The sequence below is a fragment of the Candoia aspera genome, chromosome 1, assembly GCF_035149785.1.
Source record: "Candoia aspera isolate rCanAsp1 chromosome 1, rCanAsp1.hap2, whole genome shotgun sequence".
NCBI classification, from domain to species: domain Eukaryota; kingdom Metazoa; phylum Chordata; class Lepidosauria; order Squamata; family Boidae; genus Candoia; species Candoia aspera.
Window position 1 is genome coordinate 183,489,553 of NC_086153.1, and position 22,180 is coordinate 183,511,732.

The following is a 22,180-nucleotide window of genomic DNA, read 5'->3' on the forward strand; positions in this document are numbered from 1 at the left end:
TGATGAAGGCACTGAAGTGCTGGATTGGAGGTGTGAGTGGTGGAGGTTTTGCTGCCTGCAGATAGGAAAGGGAATGTGGAATGTGGGATTTACGGTTTTTCTTTGTAGCAGGATCTGGTGTTTATATGCACAATATTTCCATTAGTTTTCCAAATACAATAAGCAGGATTACCAGGAGAGCTATGACAGATGGGAAACTGGTGGTCCTTCAAGATGTTGCTGAACTACCTGTGGGCTTCCAAATTGGCCATTTGGCTGGGGCTGCTGGGAACTGTAGTTCAGGAATATCAAAAGTATCAAAGACTCCTCCATGTTCTCTCTCTGACACACACACTATAAGAGGGATCCCAGTAATGATGGGAAACCACATAAAAGATGGTGAAGGGGACCTTCTAGAGTTGATACAGGATTGACAAGCAAAGTGAGCTTTCTTGGCTAGCTTAGAAAGTGTACTGATTGGTGCCCAAAGCCAGCCAGCCTTCAGGGCTATCTCACTCAAACAAGAAGTACAGAGAGTAAGTGGATGAATGGCTGAAGATAGCAACCTTATCTTGATGAACTATGGTTCTCCTCATATCTTGTAACAGCTGAGTAGATGAGGCAATGGAGCCTCTTTCCTACTTCCAGAGATTTGTGATCTGGAGCTTCCAAGCCCTGGTGCAACTGAATAGGCTACTTCTCCACAGGTGACAAGGTAGGGGGATAACTACTCAAACAAAGGATCTTTCATTAGATTCTTACCTTCCTGCAAGGGGAAATTAGCCCAGCAGTGAGCTCCTCATTATCACCCTAGGGATGTTATTTTTATGGTTTTGATGATGATGATGATGATGATGATGATGATGATGATGATAGCAGTAATATTCCTGCCCTGGAATTTGCAGGATCAGAATTTGCCCCCATTATCTCATGTCTACCAGGTTCAGGGCAAGTATACAGAAGGGGAGAAACACTTCCCTCAGAGAGCTGAGGAGACCCGTGCAAGTGCAATCCAAGTCTTCTGCATGCTGTATGTTTCTAGTGCTTTTGAACAGTACTGCGGCCTTCCAATAGTAGGGGCACCCATCCTCCCCTGAATGCTCCTAACCTTAACCCTAATACGAAGACTTAACAAAACATCATTAATATATGGCAGGGGATGATTTCTTTTGTAGTTGAAGAGAACGCTTAAAAAAAAGATCTTTGAGGGCCACAGAGATAGGGTGATGATTCAGTGATGTCACTGGAGGAGGCATGGCCAATTTGGGGTTTTCTTTCCTTCTTTTCCTCCCCTCACTTTTGGGGGGTTTGTTGATTGGTTTGTTTTAAATATTGATCCTAGCAGAGAATGCAGTTAGGTTGCCTTCTTAAAAAAAATCCTGAAAAACCGTATCACTGACTTTGGGTGGGGTGGGGGGGAGGGAGTATGGGGTCTGCCAAGGAAAGACTGGGAAGGCATGGACTCTGGGGCTATTGAGCATTGAACTCCAAAGCCACCTTGAATTCTAGATAAGATGAACATTCTTATAACTGACTCACTCCTGGGAAAATACTGAACTGTCCACCCCTTTTAGAGGGATAAGCTGGAGTGTGGGTGTTTTCGCCCAGTTTTTTTGGGGCTAAATACAGGATTACTCAATCATTAATGGAATTTCATCCATTCAGAGCGAAACCCTTTCTCTCTTCCCAATTCTTTTTATATGATTGATTGGTTGGTCGCAATCACCCTTGACTCCTGAGCATTGCTTACATAAAAACGTATCAGCAAAAGCCATCAATAACCATCACATGCTATTACTGCTGGTATGGAAGCCTTTTAGATTTAACACTTTGTGCTTGCAAATGTAATACGACCTGAGCACATTTGGAGCTGACATGGACCCAATAGTGGCTAATGAATCCCTAAAGTCTCATAATTAGACAAAACGTCTTTTCATGTAAAATATGTACTCTAGTCTTGTTATGGTCAGTTGGACTTCTTTCTATAGGTGAAAGGAATACATTCAGTTCCTAAAATGTTTTCCTATATCAGAAACAAGGTTCTTGTCACTAATTCTGGACCAAAATCTCTCTTCCAGTTTGTACAAGCTGGATGAAAGAGGTTTCTGTTTCTTGACCTCATTATCACGATACTGGTGAAATTCATTATAATTTCTTTGGTGGTATTATTATTATTAGTTTATCTTATTGTTGTAAGATGGCCAAGAATACTTCTCCATTGGTCTACAGCCACCAGGAATGCCTTCATTTCTTGATATGAAAAAGCCCAATGGGAGGAATTTCTTTATGATGGCATTCTTAGGAGGTTCCTATGATAGTCTAGCAGCTCATATATAGAGAGCCAGTTTGGCCTAGTGGTTAAGGCTCTGGGCTAGAAACCAGGAGTCTGTGAGTTCTAGTCCTGCCTTAGGCATGAAATCTGGCTTGGTGACCTTGGGCCAGTCACTTCTCTCAGCCCAACTCAGTGCAATGTAGACTAGCCTCCTTGTGGTGCACCCCCGGCAATGTGACTTGTCATGGCTAAATAGTCTACACATCTGGCTGCTGGACCTCACAAGGATTTCCCAGCAAGAAAAAGCAGCACGAACACCGAACTGCTATGCCATACGATTAAAAAAAAAAGCTCATATATAGTTGGATTCAAGGATAGTCAGGCACAGAATAGATGCAATGAAACTTATTCTTTTATTATTATTCTCTATTATTCTCTATTCTCCATTATTATTCTTGAGTAAGTTTATTTCCTGTTTGCATGGGACAATTCTGCCTGTGACTATTTGTAGCCAACCCAGAGTAGAACCTTAAGGATTTAATAGGTGATTTTTGTTTCTAAGCTAAGTTTCAGGTTCATTTCATACATGCAAATTTGTTCACTGAACTTGAATTAATAAAGTGTACATGAAGCCAAAACAGCAATCATAAACAATACTTTCCCATGAATATGTAACCTCCAGGCAGGTCTTGCAAATTAACACTTGGGAAAAAATGCCAGCAGATAACTGGCAGAATTTTTCAGTGAACATATAAATCTGTACTTGAGAATGTTCATATCAGATACATTTTTTGGACTGATCTTCCTATTTCTCACTTGGTCAAAGAACAAGAGTCAGAGTTTCATGGACCAGGGAGAGAGCATGGACTGGATGGGGAAATGGGAAGTGTTCCTAGGACTCCTGTCCCTTGTGGCACAGTGCCTGCATGTATGCTCGTGAAGCAGTGAGGGAAATCAGCTCAGCTTTATCCGATGGGAATCCTTCGCCTTGCCCCCACATGAAGGACTGTGTCCCTGACTCCTAAGCTCTCTGGGCCAAGACTTGGCATTTCAAAAAAATGGCATCTGAGAAGAAGCAAAAAAGGATTGAAATGAAGTTAATCTGGAATGCGGTTATTCATCTGATTCACACTTAGGACTTCAGTGTCCAAAACAGCTGTAACTGCTCCTAAAACACGGCCAAAACTATGACTATAAACGGATTAACTGGAGAAGACCAGCCATCGCTGATCGGCAGAAAAAAGTTGCAGTTGGAAGTGCATTTGGTAAGAATACATATTCTTGACCCCTGGGAGTCAGAGAAATAGGCTGGGTGGAGTTCTGTTTGTTTGCAACCCCAGTATTAGCCAGTGATGAATCAGAGAAATTGGCACATTCATCCAGACTGCTGTTCTAAAGAATGCACATCTTTTCAAATTATCGCGTGGCCTCATATTGTACTAACTTGGTTCTCCATTTAGAAATTACACATCAGCAAGGTAATTTTGTTCTGCAAAATAGAAGACAATTCAATTCTATAGCAACTAAGAGTTAAAAGAAAGAGAGAATGGTTATTAAAACAGAATTTTCTTTATTGTAGTACAGCGGTAGGGATGGATCCAAAATTCATGAATTGTCCCTATATTGAGTTCTGATACTGTTGATGGAAAGAAGCAAGATGCTGATCTCCATTTTCTGAAAACGTGCAGCCCTTCAGCCCACTGTTTGATACTACTTTATCAGAAGCTCCATTGTTCTTGACCAGAATGGGAAGAAGGGGAGTTGCAGAGAGAGAAGCATTAGTCAGAATTACCTTCTACTCATTTTCACCAGTGAGAACAGTCCTCTGAATCAAACGTTTAGACTCCAAGTCAGTGTATAGCGGTGGTACAACCTTTGCAGCTGGGCACCATCAAGGAAGCAAGATTCACAAGACCTCAACAAAGAGCTTTAATGAAACAATTGGGGGTAAAGTACAGAATCTTGAAAACAGCAGTTGGAGCTTTTACCCCTCTTTGATTATCAAGTTCATTAAGGTGAAGTCTCTTTGAACTATTTGAATGTCTTCCTGATTCTTTTTTTGGCAACTTGGACTGACTTGCCATTTATGAGATAAGTTACTGACAATCTCTTATACCATCTGCTGATAGTTTCTGTCTAGAGTTCCTTCTGCTTCTTTCTCAGCCTCCTAATAATCTCTCGCAAGCAGCTTGGAATTAACATAAGCACATAAGAATACTTTGGAAAGGGACCATTAAATCGAATAGTTAGGTTGTATTAGGTGTAGTGGAAATATCTCTTGTGGAAGTATCACTTTTTTGTTCAAGAAACTTAGGAAGATCCTAGATTAGAACATAAAGATACTTGGGGATAGGAGCATCAGTAGACACATGGACATCAGTGCAAAATCTTTTTTGATACAATTCTCATAAAGGGAAAACCCCAGCCTCCTTGCAAGTAAGCCATATCACCAGGCATTAACATTTTTCAGTGAGTGCTTAAAGGGGAGAGTTTTGTCAGGTGAGGAAAAGGAGGGAGGAAGGGAGGGAGAATGAGATGAGATGAGATGAGATGAGATGAGATGAGATGAGATGATGAGAAGTAAAAGTGAAGGGTGGAAGAAACTGTGCTGCAGAACTTCACCAGCCTGTCCAAGAGACCTGGCCTTGGAAGAGAGCACCTCCACTGACAGAGTCCATCCATTCCTTCAAAAAGGAATGCAGTGGGGAAGGCAAAAGGCTGATTACAGTAAAGAGAAGGCCTGTGTAGCTTAAGCTATGAGGCCAGCATTCCAGGTTTGCCTCTTTGAGAGGGAAAGATCAAAGGATGTCAACTTCTTCTACCAAGGTGGCTTAGTTGACAGACTGAAGTATCAAGGGAATCTGTGCTTAAGTTACAGCCCTGTCCCTGAGAGGGCAGGTGTGAATAAATTCATGTACCTCCATTGCTATGTTTTGTGTTTGCCTTCAGACTCTTACAGCCAGTTGACTGCATCCCCCTGTCCACACTGGTTCAGAAGTGGGATGCAAAAGGAACCTGGTTTGGGCCTACCAACCAGGTTTGAGGCTACCATTGACCTATGAAAAACATGTAGAGAGGATTCCTAGGGGTTTCAAAGTCATGTCTTACAGCCACAGAGCTTTGATCTAAAACCTGACAGTTCTCCAGAATAGTCAAGCAATGGTATGGTGGCTGGCTATGGCAGAGAAGACAGTCAAAGCAGCTGAGACTGCATTCAGTAAATCGAGTCAGAATGACTTCAGTCAGCCAGCCCTGCACATACAACTAAAGGAACAAACTCTACCTGCAGACCAGACTACAGGAGGTATGGATCCTATCCTTGTGATTTTGCAAACCACGATGTGTCAGCAACAGACTTAGGATGATAAAGAATGGTGCAGCTGCTGGAACAGCAAATAGCTATGTGTGGCATGGCAAGGCATTTAACTGTGTGTCCCTTTGATCCACAGGAGTGGAGATTCTTGATCAAGGCTGGTTTTGCACATGAGCCATTCTTCTTTACAATGAACTTCTTAAGTGCAGAAATAGCCACTCTGAGCCAAGTTTTCCTCTTGGTTCTTTTCTTAGAAAATTTCTTGGGTGAACTCCAAGAGATGCTGGACTGAGGGGAACAGCCCAACTTTACACTGGGATCATGCAACAGCTGAAGCACTTGGTTTTCCAGGAGGCATTCACGCTTGCCAGCCCATATGACACAAAGATGAGAGAACTCTTGGTTGTAGAAGTTGCCCAGGTGAAGAAATTTAAACCACAGCCATGAGGAGGGGGTTGGCCCATCCAGTGAAACCTGCTCTCCTACCACCATCCAGAGCCCCCATTCTGGTATGGGGTTCTCCAGGGCTGCAACTAGGTGGGGGGGCAACCAGGGCATGTGCCCCGGGTGCCGTGCTGGGTGTGTGTGTGCCAAAATGAGCATTGGGGGTGTGCCAAAATAGACGTGGAATCCATGTTTGCCCTGGGTGACACAGACCCTAGTTGCAGACCTGGGGTTCTCCTTGGTAACTCAAGTACACAAATCTCAATCTGGGGCAGCCTGCTTGGTGCACTGTCAGGGCCAGTGATACAAGCAGTGTCTGTTGGTTTGGTTAGCAATGCAGAACCCCCATTTTGTGCTATCTGAGTGAGCCAGAGGAAGGTGAGGAGATGGACCCACTCCATTTTGGAGCAATCAGTGTCATGATCTGGCCTAACTTGGCTGTGGTTGCATGATAGTATATTTCTTGCCCACCAACTAGCGTCTAAGCAAAATGTGCTTTTTGGGGCAGATAACATGGTAAAGATTTGTTTACATGCAAATACAGTTGGATTGGGCTGTTAGTTTTATTTTCTGGTCATTTTTTAAAAATCAACCTAGTTTATTCCTGAAAGCAGTCTGATCTAAAATATTTAGTACATAGCACTATTCTGTATCCATGTTAGGGTAGCCTTTTTCCAGTGACAGCTGATATCAACCAGGATCCTGAACTTGACAATATATTAAATAATCATCTGATTTAAAGTAATTCACTCAGGACCAGTTAAGAAACTAAATATATATTAGCGAATACTTTGCACAGATATTAGAGGTATGCTTATGTATAACTAGCTCATGTTTGTCAAGTATTTAAGCCCAGATAATCTAATATAATACCTGACAAATATGATAAATGAACAATTAATTAAATGTTGGATTAAAAGGAGAACTCATGTTGAAGCTAACTTAGCCTATTTGAAAGGGACAGCTCAGTAGACCTTGTCTGTGTGTGATGAAGATACACTTGTTAAGTAATTTACTTTACAAGCTTTTGAAATTGTTACTTGAATGTGACACCTTACTATACCAGCTTTGTAATCTTTTGACATTATTTTTGACTGTTTTAACCTATAATAGAATTAACTTTTAGTGAAAAGACACTTCTTGCCTTGAAAATGATTTAAAGATACATAATTTTATATTTAAAGGTTCAAGGGAAGTCTTGGGGATTGTTGGAGGAAGTTAGCCCAGAAACAGTGAAGCTAATGGATTAACTAAAAGACATACAAGAAGATTTTTAATTATAGAGCTTTTACTCATACCAGCATAGCTAGTGAAGCAACTGAAGCTAACTTTAAGATTTCTCCAGAGTTGATCATTGTAATTATATCATTCCAGATAAGATGAATTCATTTTTTTTTTGGCATTTTCTCCTAATTTGTACTGTAATTTAACTTGATGTGTACATGTTTCAGCACCTTTAATTTTGGGGAGAAGTACAGAGTGAAATGAATAAATACAAGAGAAATGTGTCAACTTGGATTTAATTTGGCTATTCATATGATTCACTTAAAAAAAACCTTCAGAAAAATACTTTGTTTTAATTTCATTAATATGTGAGTTTTCTCAATTTTTTCTTAATCTTGAAAATAACTGTTTCCAATCATCAGTGTCATCTCAAAATTATATTAAATTCCCCCTCATTTTTTAAACAGGAGTTTTGTAGTCTATTTCCCATTTTGCAAGTATGGTAATTTGGTCAACATTTTAAAACCATTGGGCTGATTGGGTTCATGTAAATGACTTGCATGCTGTGATGCCTTATTCAGCAGTTGTTCCTGTGGGTGGAAGGGGAGAATTTTCACTGATCCTCTTCTAGCCTGCAGTTCCAAGATCTTTTTCAGCAGCTGAAGAAGAAAGGGAGAACTACAAAAAGTCACCTCCCTCCCTCTTCTGTTCATAGAAACTCTCTGCTGGACCAGAGCATCTTTATGAATAAAAACACAGTATTTGGTACATGGAGAGCCAGTTTGGTGTAGTGGTTAAGGCACCAGGCTAGAAACTGAGTCCTAGTCCCCCCTTAGGCACAAAGCCAGCTGGGCGACCTCGGCCCACTTACTCTCTCTCAGCCCTAGGAAGGAGGAAATGACAAACCACTTACAAAACACCTTGCCAAGAAAACTGCAGGGACTAGTCCAGACAATCACCAAGAGACAACACTAACTCAAATGCATGCACAAACACATGAGGACATGCTCCATTAGGTAGAACACTGAGAATACATGTATGTTTGGAAAGAAGAGTCCCTGTGGGGTAGCTGCCAAGGTGTTGCACTGGGAGTGGGGAGAATCTTTTTGGTGTTGGTGTCTGCCCTTTGGAACCATCTCCCCATCCCCGACATGCAGTTGGACCAGACCCTAAAGACCTTTGGCAATGCAATCAAGGCCTCGCTAAGTTCTGCAGGCACATGGGTCCGGTGAACAGAGTTTTCTTTGGTGGGATACAATAGATTTTAGTCTCTGATTGCCATTACATTATTTTAGGTCTTTTCTATGTCGTTTTTTTCTTTGTATTTTTTCTCTCTCTTTTTTTAATGCAATGCTGCCCAGTGTTATACTATTTGAGTCAAGCAGCCATATAAATGCTTTAAATGAATAAACCAACCAAGTTCAAGGCCACCATCAGCCCTGGAGCCTCCTCAGGTGACTTTATGTCAGTCACTCGTTCTCACTCTGACATATCTCATAGGATTGTACTTGTGAGAATAAAATGAAAGGAGATCCTCTAGCACTGAGCTCTGAGATAAAAGGTAGGATTATAACTATAATAAATAATAAAGTTAATACAACTCACTCACTCACTCACTCATGCAGCAGGAATCTTGGGAATCTTTTCCAAGGATGCCATCCAGGTGAGGCTTTGAAGAAGAGATCCAAAGTCCCCAACTGGAGAAACACTGACTTACCATGTTTTGAAATTAGTGACATAGGCGAAGCCACTCATACTATAAGATTAACTAAGTTCAGAATCTCAAATTAGCAAATGCTGTTACTGATTGCTTCTGCATTACATGATCCATGTTGCAGGGAAGCTTTAAATGTACATGAAAAAGTGAAAGGTGGAGAAGTGGCCAGTAGTTCCACTACAGATAAAAGTCAATTGAAGCCCCTCACCATTTCTATGGCCATTAATGTTGTGCACACATACAAGGGGGCAGGCCTTAACCATATTTCTGTGACTGCCATTTTGACTTTTTTGACTCACCCTGCAGATGCCACTGGCCAAAAAGCTGAGAAGCAATATAGTTTTAGACTGATGTAGGTATTCTTAATTCCAGCATGGGAAGACCCTTCACACACTCTGTACTTCATCTAGATAAAGTTAATCCAGCCAAGGTATTCAGAATCCATTTTGCAAATAGCTAATTTGACCATTCTATTTTTCTATTTTTTTTTCACTTTACACTGAAAGAGAATAAAATGCATTTAAAAAAAGAAAGAACATGACATGGTTTCAGACATTACTATGTTTAAAGACGTCTGCAGCAGCTCCATGCATAAATCAGTTCATAAATCAAAAATTATGACTCAGACACATTCCTCTGGTCACTTGCTGGTCATTTAAAATGAAAAGAGTATTATCTTGAGAGATGAAAATTTTTTTGCAATGAAATGTTTTAATTACTTGTTACAAGCTTTCTTTGTAGCAATAAAGTAACAAAGACAGAAATATGATTTATCTTATGGCTCAACATATGATTTGGGCAAAACAGTGAAAATGTTAACGAAGGCTGCTCAGAAATTTCAGTAAATATCCTAATCTTCTGCACCATAGCTTTCCATCCTATTTAGGGATCCTGTGTACAGTTGATGTGATCACAGTCCCCTCCCCAGCCAAGTTGCCCTGGACATACAAATTATTGCCCAGTTTTAATTCCTTTATATGTATTATTTTCACTTTAGTAAAGAGACCTATGCTGAAAGTTTAAATGGGGGAGGGGAGTAATCTATTGCCCAAGGGTTGTAGGCAGTCACAGATCCATTTTTGTACCCTCAGAAAACTCTCCCAAAATGGGCCAAAGCTACTCATTCCAAAGATAATTGTGCATTATCACCATGCTTGTTATGGTCAACTTTTTGAAAAATAGAGAGCCTCCAACCAGAAAAAAAGGTGTCTGGTCTGAATGCTGATCTAGCAGATTGAAATATTGTTCTACCATAACAGTGAAAAGAACTTCTTAAATACAGTTAGAATATTGTAGATCAGCAGGCAGTACAGCAATAGCCAGCTTTTGGCAGTAATAGCTGCAGCAGCAAAAGGGGGAAGTAAAAGAGTTTCACAGAGATTGAGAACCTTCAATATTCGATATTCCCTCTCTGTTACCCCACACAATGCAATATAGATAATATTAACCTGAAGCTATGGCTTGGAACATTGGGCTGGATTTTCATATGTCTTTTGAAGAAGAGCTACATCATTTGACCAGGGCTGAGGCAGAGCTACTCAGGAGGGCTGAGCAAAACTTGAAAAGGCATTTTCCACTAGTTAAAGCTTAATTGCAACACTCCTGGGAAGCAATCCACAGAGAAAAGCAGGACCCTCTTTTGAAAGGTTGGAGCAGAATGGTCAGGGTGGCTGGTTGAGTGAAATTGGCCATGCCTTGGCAGTCTACTAAGAGTGAGAGCTTGAACTTTGTGACGTGAAGTGCATGTGTGAATCAGGTACCATTTGCACAGGCCTCCAACGTTGGCCCTGGCTTGCATGTTCAGGTAAATATTTAGCTAATTCATCTATGACTTCCCATTAATAAAAGATGAGTGATCAGTGTTTTATGCTAGTCTGACAGTATGGCACGAATTCTAGCATGAATTTGCACCAAAATCTGCAACTGTTGTGTCCTAATAGATACATTTTGTACATACTTTTCTCTCATTCAGTCTAGCTTGTGTGTCACCTTCTCTTTAAAAAACCAGGTTTTTTAATGAAGCTTTCCCTAGAATATATTTTATATTGGTAAATTTTTGGAAGCAATTTTTGAGTGAAGAAATAATTGAGGTGGTAGCAGATTCTAATATGCCCATCCTTCCTAAAATTGGTCCCAGTGTGGTGGTTTACAACATTTCACTTGGAAAGAAGTATCTGACAAATTTATTTTATATCCCTAATATTACCGAAATATTACCAAAATATGGGTAATTGGGTTTACTCAGGGGTGAGCTACCTACAGTCTGAGGGTTATATGTAGTTCCATGTTTTTGTAGTGTTTGGAGCCCATTTGATAACTTTTGCTGAAATCTGGAAGCACTGTATTCTGCCATTTTGAAGCAGGAAACTGACAAAAAGTGGAATTTGGTCTCCAAAGCAGGCTTAAGATATCTTAGAATAAAGCAAAGAAATCTGAAAAAGTTTCCCCCATATCTCAGGAAAATCTCTGAATGCACCGTATCTCCACCTATATTGCACTATTGTTCTCCTCACTAAGATCTTAGCTTCCCCAACAGAAATGGTAATAGTATCTGCTACTCCCAAAGATAAGAAGGTTGCCTACTGCTGCTCTTTGCAAATCAAAAAGAGATAGAAAATCTACTTCCCTTGAAGGAATTATTTCCTTTTCTTCTTCCCTTGAAATAATTCCAAATCACAAAACTTGATTGCCATTTTAATTGTTGCATTTCTGGAGTGACGAATCACATTTTGTGTAGGAGCAGGACCTTGACTTGTATTTTACAAGAGTAAGAAGAACCTGCTTGGATTAAAAACAAAGGCCAATTAAAGTCAGCATTGTGGTCTCCATGGTAGCCAACAAGAAGAACAGGAAGGCATTAATGTTTCCCAGAGACATACTTAAGAAGCCTCTAGTCCTGCTTTTGCTGAGATTTGAAACTGAGGATGAACAAGTTAAAGATTGTATGATAAAATGGGCTAAAAAAATTGGGTATAATATACAAACGGAACAATAGGAAAACACGTGGACAAAAGGGCTGAGATTTACATTATGTTATAACCTTAAAGAGAATTTTTATAAAATGATGTATCAATGATATTTATCACCAGAAATATTGTCAAAAATGTATAATGGGACTCCAAATACTTGTTGGAAATATCAACAAGAAGGACTTTTTATCATTTTGGTGGACATGTAAAAAAGCCAAAAAAATTTGGACTCAAATACATACATTAATTCAGAAGATTTTAAAGATTAATATATAATTGAGACCAAAGATACTATTTTGGGGACTGATGGATAAACAATTGGAAAAATCATATGGAACTTTGTTTTCATATATGATAATCACAGCGAGACTTTTATATGCTCAAAGGTGGAAAGACTAGTATTACCTACAATGGAAGAATGGATGGTAAAGTTGATGGAGCTGGCTGAGATGGCAAAGCTGACAGCTTTGATTAGAGAAAAGACATCATTGACTAATTTTATGGAGAATTGGAAGCCCCTTTTGGACTTTTTGCATAAAACAGAAAATAATGAAATTATGATATATGGATTTGGTGATTAATAATATTAGTTGACAGAAAAAAATGGATGTTAGGTTGTAACCTTAGAGTAAGAGCTACGGTTTACTTATATCTGTTGTAAAAGAAGTCAGAGTTATTCCTTTTTCTATTTCTTTTCTTTTTCTTTTTTTCTGCACTTCTGTTCACTGTCTCTTTATTAGTTTCTCTTAGATTTTATCTCTGTTTCAAAATTTAATAAAGTTGTTGTTGTTGTTGTTGTTATTATTATTATTATTATTATTATTATTATATAAAAAGGAAGCCTCTAGTCCTAAATTGGCCATTCTGACTAGTATCCAATGACAGCTTTATCCTCCATGATAGATAATTCTGTATGTCTTTCTAGCTTCCCTTGTTCACCTTGGAAGGAGCTAGAGGTTACAACAGGAAAGCATGAATTATTGTTGCCAACTTGCTGAAGCTCAGGTCATAACAAAGAGTAAAAAGTTAAAATCAAGGAAGAGAAGAACACTGTTGTCTTCTCTATTTTCTTTCTCCACAGTTTCTAGTAATCTGCTCCTACTCCAAGGGAAAGTCACATGGAACTGGGGAGGGCGACACATATTTTTATCCTTTTGGGAGAAAGAAGCAGGAAACAAATTGCACTAATGTAGTTGTTGAATATATTTTTCATCTGTTTTTTCCCACACTCCCATCTGGACCCTATTGTAGGAATTTTGGGATCTTTGATGAATCTCTGTAGGGACTCAATGCTGGTGATGAATCTTTAATCCTTTGTCTAATCGTATTCATTATACCTCATTTTCCAGGTCTGAACTACAGAAATTAAAGCAAATATTTGTAGCTCAGGGTTGAATTGTGGAGTCTGCTTGGTACAGGGAGAACCAACATCCCAAATACCCATTTTCCCTCTTTCTTGCCCTGCTTCTCCTATCATCTAGGGCTTTGCAAGAGGGAGACATGGCTCTGACTCTATTCCTGCAAAGGGCTCTGAAAATCAGTGACAAGGAATGAGATAGAGGCCCAATCGAAGCAGGGCAGTTCCTCACCCCTAAGCCTACCTTGAAATTGACCATTCTGCATGTTAAGACAAACCAGAGCAACAAAACAAAAGATGATAGGCCAGAGGCAATTCGGGATGATGAGATGAATTCATACCCCCCACGAATGCAGTTAATGGAGGATTTCACACTGGAGCAAGCAGGACACGCAGATGAACCTGAAGAAGAAATGGTTGGTTCCTGGCATGGTGGGCAGGCAGGCAGACAGGCTGCTTGTTTTCATAGGTCTGTTCCATCTGTAGTTTTGCATATTTCCCAAAGCTAAGCCATCTGAAGATGATTTGGACAATGACCTACTTGAGGGAAGCCAATAAATAATTGTCTAGAGATACCCAGTTAATATCCTAGCAACTATAGTTCTAATGCAGCTTAGATATTTTCTAAGGGTAGGTCCAGACCAGAAAACTCCGCTGATTAGAGGCTGGTAGAACTCATGGACATTTTTCCCATGCCCCAACTAAAAGAGTTAAGGGCAATTTTATTTATTTTTTTGCTAGCTCTCATAAATAGTTTGGTAGTAGATTTCCAGAAAATGTCTGGTTTGCATTTGCTCTGAAATTCTTTTCCATTCTGTAGCTTTATTAGCAGTAGGGTTTCCACAGCAGTCTAAGCTCTAAAGGTTGCAAATGCAGCAGGAAAAAAGGATGTTGAGAAAAGAACTTGGTCTAAAGCTTAATTTTATTTTATCTTAAAATTGGATTTCCAGAATAATTAAGGATATCAAAAGGATATCAGCAGATTAATGCTGCCCGCATTAATCTGTACCTCCCATAGCCATCTGAAAGAGCCAGGAGGGATATGGGTCTAAAATACCAGTAGTGGCATTTATACTGTAGGAAACCATATCCATTTGCTTGGCGTCCATATGCTCAAATGAATCCCAGGTAACCTTGCAAGCCATTATTTCAATCATCATATTAGATTGTGTTCATGTGGCATCTACAGTAATTCTGAGCAGAATATGAGTGGTTTTATCCTCAAATAAGTTAGCAAATGAATCACAGTGGACAGTTGGAGCAATGACTCCATCACTTCTACCCATATTGTTGTTGTTGTTCAGTTGTTAAGTTGTGTCTGACTCTTCATGACTCCATGGACCATAGCACACCAGGCCTTCCTGTCTCCTGGAGTTTACTCAAATTCACCTTCATTGCATCGGTGATGCTATCTAACCATCTCATCCTCTGCCGTCCCCTTCTCCTTTTGCCTTTTGATATCTTTTATCTTTTAGCCTTTTGATACTGTCCATGGGGTTTTCTTGGCAAGGATACTGGAGTGGGTTGCCATTTCCTTCTCCAGTGGACCACGTTTTGTCAGAACTCTCTGCCATGACCTGTCTGTCTTGGGTGGCCCTGCATGGCATAACTCATGGTTTCATTGCGATACACAAGCCCCTTTGCCACGACAAGGCAGTGATCCAGGAAGGGGCTTCTACCCATACCGGCAGGTTATTCTAAAAAGAGCTTCTGGATAAGAATCTGCAGACATTAAGGGTAAAGCATCGAGCCTGCCTCATTCCTTACTCTCACACCATAGGCTCCAAAATTAAAATAAAAACAATTTAAATTTCAAGTTTCACATTCATCTTCCAATGTTTATGCTTTTATCACAATGTGGTGTATACATTACTATGGTGAGATATGGAAACATGCCTGTCTGCAACTCTCTTTTATGGCAAGTAACATTATGAAAGGTGTAGAAAAAATAGAAGTAGGAATCAAAAGAAAGTAAAGATGTAAGAAATGGAAACAAAAAAATAGGCAAAACTAGTTTATACAATCGTATTCACTATACCTTGCCATACATTTCTATCCTTGCAAACAATTGTTGCTTCCATCATGCCCGTCCTCTGATTTATTAGTTGCTTTTTGTTCCTTCAACTTCTCACCTTTCTGATCAACTCCATCCAATCGTGACTTTCTAAGTCCTTCCCTTCCTCTTGACTCATTCATTCTTTCTCCATATATTTACTTTTCAATTTGATCCTCATTCATTTCTTGACATACTCAAGCCTCCTCAATGTACTTCTGTCATCTGAGTCATTCACTTTTGTATTTTGTTCTCATTCCCTTCTTTCTTGGATGTTACCTTTTCCTGTTTTATCACACATACTTCTTCAGTACCCCATTCACACTGCATTCAATTTCTCCTGGCAAAGTCAACTCTCACTTTTGTGTGGCAAAGTGGGCCAAAACAGTTCTTATACTCAACCATTTTCATTTGTTTAACAAACTTTCCTTCCTTAAACAGACCGCATAATAATTATTTTGTATTAACATTTGCACATCTTATAATTTTCCCCTAGCATTCCCCCAACTTTAGTACTCATTCTTCAAGGGTACATACATTCATCTATTCTGCTCTGGTTTTCCACCATTTATGGATAATTTGCAATCATTCACTCCATTCTCCCTGGCCAATTTAACTGCCCTGATCTGTGATATATTAATGTTCAGATGTACACTTCTCATTATATTACACAATCTATCTAACATTCACTGTATGTTGTTTCAATCCACAGCCAGCAACACAATATAGTACAAAGGTACACACACATTCATGTCGCCAATTAACAGACCTCTAACATCACCACCTACATAACAAACACATTTATTTATAAATGCATTAAATAACCAAAGGGATATCACATATTTGTGTTCTACATAGTACTATCATTTTAGATGTTAAAGTTTTTTTGATAGGATCTCTTGGAAGTAGATTTTGATTCACATTGGGTTTACTTTCTTCTGATATACTTTATTTAACTCCTAAATCACATGTCATAGTACATGCCAAGTCTTATTTCTCTTTTTGTTTTAAATTTGATATTAGAACTTCTTGTTATTATAAATTCTAGAGGAGGCAGAGTATACCTTTTGTTTTGCAGATGATTTATTATGTTTATAGATCAGTCAGAAACTTCTGTAATTATTCTCATATCATTAATGGAGTTGGTATACTATCTGGTTGATTTAGAAGCTAGAGTAAATCAGATTTGTTTTCTTTGGGAATTAGTAATAATTCCAAAATAAATAGGGATAGAATTGTTCTGAATTTCTTGTTATCTTTCTTTAAAGATACCCAGAAAGTTCTCAATTTGAACTTATCTCTATTCTGAACACATGAATGATGATTAGACCTCACTACATGTCCATTTATATAATTGGTCAAATAGCTAACCCTGATAGCCCCTGATTAGAGATCAAAACTGCAATTCCTTGAATAATCTAAGTTTATTCTTAAAGATCCACAGGATGGACCTGGAACAAAAGGCAGGGAAGGAGAGGAGGAGATCAGCTTCAGGCAAGGTGAAAAAAGCAATTTGGCTTCAAGGCTCCAAAAGGCTATCCAACAATATTTTATGTAACCTCATGGTAACCTAGATCTCCCTTATAAGGCAGAAAATGGTAAAGCCAACCTCCTAAGCTCCATCTAAGGTAACAGTAATTGGTTCACAAAAGGAGGTTTGTGTATCAACAGTACATCCACAGCAATCTTGCTTCAATTTTGTGCTGTGGATTCAGAACAAGGAGGTAAACAGGTGGTTCGAAGTTCTTTGAGTATCTGAGAGAAATTTAACACTGAGTCTAATTTATGCTTTCATATATCTTTTGATTTTTATCTCTTCATACTAGTGTAAGCAAATCTATAGAATATTAAGTAGCTTCTTCTGACAGCAAACATTGTCCAAAGTGCTAGGTATCCACATGTGTCCAAAATATGATAACTTGAACCTCATCATTGATGCCTTGAGTGGATTGACTATGGATTGCTTTGTTCAATGATCCATTTGTTCGTTTTCTTGGCTATCCATGGTATTCTCAGGAGTCTTTTCCAACACCAAAGTTCAAAAGCATCAGTAATACATCAAAGAAGTTTCTTTTGAAGATAATGGGTCCCCCAGAGTGTGTTTCATAATGGTTGGTCATAACTGCCTTTTTTTTGTAGATGTAAATCAGCACTTGGAACATTAATCAATATAACCTTGCTTTGTTCTATTATTGCTGCATTTTGGGTTGTATCAACAAGATAGTTAACATGACTCTAAACCAATTGTTGCAGATTAAGAATGGATCCATTCTTCAACTACATCCACAGTACTTGGAATTTATCATCTCATTAGGAATCATGAACTTTAGTTCTGATAGTTTTCTGCAGTTGTGCCACTGAAATTAGACAATGTGGTCACTAGGGCCCCAGAGGCCATAAAAAAGAGGCTGGGGATTGCTTGTGGCTATGGAATTCCTCAGATTGCCCACCGCTGCTGACAACCAATATTATTTTCAGATACTATGTTGGGATTTGTCCTTAACAAAACTGAATAAATGTCCTGAGTCATCTTGACAAATTGAATAAACAAGGAAAAATAAATAATCCTTTCAATCAAAATTATGTTGCTTGTTTGTCAAAATGATTCCTCCTTTAAAATAAAAATGGGCCCTCGGGGAATTATTTTCCCATGTTTCTTCTATTTGGCCTCATTTTAGTTTTGATAATATCCCTGGAATTAAACTGAGAATGAGTGCTATGGAAAACAGATTTAAAAAATTGGAGTTTCAACATTCTCTTTCTTGTGCTTTGCCAGTAGTTTTTCAACTCTTGATATGAAACCTGACCAATTTTTCACAGGCATTTGAGAAATACATTATTTGGATATGTAATTGCTACCTTTTAATAACTAAATGATTATACAGTAATTCTATCAATGAGACATTGAAATGGAACAAAGGGAAGTCTTGTGGAACTGAAGAATAAGTAACCAATATCTAATGGCCATTAATTCCGAATGAACCAATATAGAAATTTTAATTTTCAGAGTAGTATAACATTAACAAACAGTGGAATGGTGCATCTTGCATTCTACAATATTTATTTATTTATTCATTCAATTTATATAGTTGCCCATCTCATGTAGCAACTCTGAGTGGTTTACAACAGGTAAAAAAAATACAAAACATAGTATAAAACACAGTAACCCATGCAGCAGCTGACAAACATATCCTACTCACTTCTTCATCCTCTTTTGCTTTAATTATTTAGGTCATTCAACTTATTGCAGATCTTTCCAACACATCTGGAGATTATTTAACATTAGAATTAATGGACATTTAGACAGACCATATACTAGGAAAAAAATACCAACATATTTAAAAGTTCAACAGATTCAAAGAAACCCAATGTAGCAATCACTGACTCTGAAAAAAAAGCAAGCAAAAGATAAGGCAAAGAAAGCAAGTTGAAACAGCCACAGTGATTAATATATACGTCAGAAGCATGAAACTATTCCAGAAGGTGGTTGATCTACTGAAATGCTGGTCTTATACCCATGGCAGAAATGGTATAAATGGTATTTTTCTGAAGGAAAAAAAAGATTTAAATGATGAAATTCAAAGGCAGGGATAGAGAACTTGTGGCTCTTCAGGTATTATTATGCTCCAACTCACAGTGGCCCTAGCCAGCATGGCCAATAATCAAGGATGATGGAAGTTATGGTCCATCAGCCATAGGTTCCACACCCTTGCTGTAGGGTTGCAAAGTCTTAAAAATATAAGTCGTTTAGTCTGGATGATATTTGTTCAAGAATTCTTAATTCAAATGTGAAATGGGTGATCTTTTATTACAAATATGTGGCTTGTCATTAAAATTGATCTTATTGTAAGAACATTAAAAAGTGCCCAGCCTAATACTAAATAATTGTCTCTCAGAATGAGGTTGAATTTGGATGCTGTCCTGTAAAAAAATGAAAGGAGTTTGATGAATCCGTAGTGCGCACAAAAGTGGGAAAACTTGTCAGCTCTGGGTTATACAGTTTGGAAGTATACATGAATTCACATGCATGTGTGTGCATGCACACAAAGCGATGAATATGTTCCACATACTGTACTTCATGCCTAATCATCTACTCTTTGAAATTCAGCCATCTAAAGCAGTATTGCCTGAGGAAAGGGGAAGTCATTTTGCTTTCCTGTCTTCTGTCAACTCCAGACAAGATCCATCTTCCCTGCTACAAGGAAAATTCTTTGGCTATGACCTATGTGTTACACTGATAGCTGAAAATGCAGTTGATCTGCAAGCTCTAATAATGAAAATCAAGGAGCACAGTGAAAAAAATGTGACTAAGATTAAATATAAAGAAGACCAAACTAATGACAACAGTTACAGCAACCAGCCTTAGAATTGACCATGAAGATGTTGAAGAGGTAGATAGCTTTGGCTTTTAGGATCAGCCATCAACAGTAAATGCACAAGCAGTCAAGAAATATGCTGCAGATTAGCATTTGCCGGAGTAGCCCTGATGGCCTTGGAAAAGACATTCAGATGCCATGATGTGTCTATATGTACAAAGATCAGAATCATGTGGGCAATTGTTTTTTCCTGGGACATTCTATGGAAGTGAAAGCTGGGCTGTGAAGAAACAGGATAGAGTTTTGATGTTTTTGAACTTTGCTATTGGAGATGACTCCCGAGTATATCCAAGAAACTGAGCAAATGGATGATAGAACAAATCAATCCAGACTTCTCATTTGTGTCATTAATTGCCAGGCTCAAATTATATTTTGGATGCATTATGCTAAGACCTAGCTCTCTGGAAAAGTCTATAATGCTGGGAAAGGTGGAAGAAACGAGAAGAAGAGGATGACCAGCAGCAAGATGGGTAGACTCAATTATAGCAGTGATGGAGGCACCGTTGAAAGACCTGAAGGACCAGGTTGGGGACAGCTCCTCCTGAACAAAATCTAGCTATGTGGTTGCTAAGAGTTAGCATCACCCTGATGGCATGTAATCAATCAATCAATGAATCACCTCTCTGACCCTGGGGCTTCAAGATCAGGAAAGATTAAAAGAGGGTATGGGAGTTGGCATTAGCAGATCCTAGGAAGTTCTAGGTTTGGGGGGCCTTTGGGTTGGTAATTATGCGGGGGAAATTCCCACAGTGAGAATTGGGTGGGAGTTGTGTGTGGTGGAGGGAATGCTGTTAACTGCTAGTCTTCTCTTGCTTCTATTCTGTCAACCTTATTATTGGTAAGGTGCTGGAGATAGTGGAGACTCTGATGAGACTGATAACCTGATAAGATTGTTTACCTAAGTGTTTTTTTTTCTCCTATTTTTCTTCTCAAATGAAATTGATTAGCAAAAAATGGAAGACACATAAAGTCAAGTCCTCTTCACCAAAGATATAATCACCGGAGAAATCCTATGCCTGAGAATTGAATTAGGCTGACCAAAAGACTTTAGAATATTGCAAAAATCTTCTACATTGGCCAAATACACCACATAGTACTGGCATGGTGAATTCATTGAAAGCATACACTGCCCATGTAACAATTCCATTAGTCAAAGCTAACACAATGGAAAGATGCAAATAAATCAAGTCGTGGACAGGAATAGGCTGCAAAAAGGAGGAGCCCACTTGTCTCTTCAGTGAGCTGCAGATCTGGGGTTGTATATTTCAGGATGCAGAGCAATTCACTTTGTTCATAGGCTTATTCCACAGGATCATTCTTGTCAGCAGAATTGCTGATTGGTGGGCATCAGAGGTGTCTGCATGGATGCTGGTGGGTTCTCTGCCAGCTTTGTACCATTGGTGGATCTTTCTGGGCAGCATGCTTTCTACTCCCACCCTAGGCCGGCATAGTCCCTGACCTAATTTTCCACTTTCTAACTGAATAAGGCAAAGAACACCACATTCTATTCTTCTCTTTTGAACAAATTTCTAAAGCAAATTCTTGCTCTTCAGAATAAATGAGGACTAGTACCTATACTAGTACCATAGGTACTAGTCCTCATGGTACTAGTATAGGTACTAGTCCTTATTTATTCTGAAGAGCAAGAATTTGCTTTAGAAATTTGTTCAAAAGAGAAGAATAGAATGCGGTGTTCTTTGCCTTATTCAGTTAGAAAGTGGCTGAAGGGTATAAGTGAATGTCTTGCCTTTTATTATGCAATTATCTCTCCAACGGTCTGCAATCTCCCCAGCTTCCCACCATTCAGTTCAATCCCAAAGGATTGAAAGACATCCTGGGGAAAATCCTCCCATCAGGCTTGCAAGCAGTGGTGTTACCAACAGTGCTGTGAGAGAGCTCTGCCCTTGAGACATTGTTGGAGGATTTCTTTTTCCCCTGGAGAAATGCAGAGAAGTCCTACAGCCAATTTTTCTGCCCACAGATTGGATGAAGAATTTCATGAGGCAGTTTGTTATAAGACGTGATGGTGGACTAAGGGAATATTTCTCCCACCCACCCCCTTCCAGTAGCAGGGCTACAGAATCGATCTGTAATTCAAAGAATTCACAAGATATGGTGATGGCCCTCATATTTCAGATGAAATTGAATGACCAGGGAAAGAAAATCACCATATTCTTATATAGTGAAACTTCATGATCCTGGCTAGAAATGTACTATGGACTTCTGATTATATGGGCCTACAGCAGGAAGAATCATTCCTAGTCTCTCTCATAGGCAATTGGTTGACTATACAGGAAACAGGATGCATGGCTAAATGGATTGATCCAGCAGGACTCTGTTTATGTTGTTGTTGGTACTATAATTGCTTTATTATGATTTTACTTTTATGCACATTTTGATTATAGTATGTTCAAGGTACCTACAGCAGTTTTCACATAACAACAATAACAATAAAATGCATTTTATTTTAATAATG